Here is a 1321-nt window from a genome sequence, read left to right on the forward strand (position 1 = left end):
TGCAGCCACCGCCCCTTCCTTCCCTCTCCTCCCACGCCCTCCCCGCTCCTCCCCCAGGTTGACTGTAAACAGGGAAGCCCGGGGTTCCAGCTCTGAAGCTTTCCCCACAGGCTAGGCACAGGCTGGGCAGACCTGGGAGGTGGAGGATGGTGAGGAGGGAGGGCAGCTGTGCTTGGCTGACCCTCTGCCCACAATCCACAAGGAGTGTAAATGTGGCTCCCCACTGGAACTTCTGGTGCTCTCCACAGTCCTCATGCCCCTCACCATGTCTCTTCCTGGTCTCCTTCCCACACTCAGCTTCTGGCAAGCTGCCCTCACCCTGTGCCTCTTGCCCTGCCTATACCTAGGTATTTCTTCCCTGGCACAATTCCACCATCATCTTTTTTCAACATCTACAGAAGATCCTCTTCTAGCCAGCTTCAGTCTATCTCCTATATGAAGGCTTCCCTGGCTTCTCCAGCGCCCTGGATTCACCACACATCTGGCCTCCCTTAGGAGAGGCCTCTTGGTTGCGTGGCTGGGCTGTGAGCCCCAAGAGCTGAGCCTGTGTCTTCCACCAGACCTGGGTCTCCTTTAGCCTTTCTGTCTTAGGCCATTGAGAACTGCCTGAGAAACCAGGCTGGCTGTAGGACCCAGACTCACCTTCTTGCGTTCACCTCCAGCTCCCATACCTCAGGCCTGCCTTGTCATGCTCATCCTGGGACAGAATACACATGGAGGCCTATGTGTTGCTTATCTCAACATTTGGAGTTAAAAATCAAGCATCCCCATAGCCTGGCCTGTGTTCTACCTGGAACCTCACCACTGCTTCCCAGGAGTCCTCTCTGTGCCGAGAGGCTAAAGCAGTTGTGCTACCCCAGGGCCTGTAGAGTGTCTCACGGTACCAAACAAGCAGAATAGATGCAGGGTATTGGCTAGACTGGCCAACCCAAGTTCTGCCAGGTCACCTCCATGCCTCATTCCAGACTCAGGACTTCCTGCATTTCCAAACACCTCCCTAAACTATACCACCTGAACAGAGGAAAGGCAGAAGTGCAGTTGTTGGGTATCCCTGGCTCCCAAGACCCCACTCTGGGGGACTTTGTCAGTGCAGCCAATTTGAAACCACAGTGGCAGCTACTGTGTCCCCCAAAGCAGACTGGAGCAGGCTGTGCTTGACTTTTCTGCCCACAGGGCCCAAATTTCACCCTGCATCTTCCAGGTGAGGACCCATTCAGGTCTTGGGTCCCACTCCCATTCTGTCAACGAGCTCTCCTATTGGGGTGAGGGATTGTGTGACCATAAAGGGGCAACATGAGGGTAATCTTTATGGTGATGGAGC

Source organism: Marmota monax, unplaced genomic scaffold, assembly GCF_021218885.2.
Source record: "Marmota monax isolate L192 unplaced genomic scaffold, Marmota_monax_Labrador192_F-V1.1 WCK01_AAM20220418_F8-fsc00106, whole genome shotgun sequence".
In the NCBI taxonomy this organism is placed as follows: Eukaryota; Metazoa; Chordata; class Mammalia; order Rodentia; family Sciuridae; genus Marmota; species Marmota monax.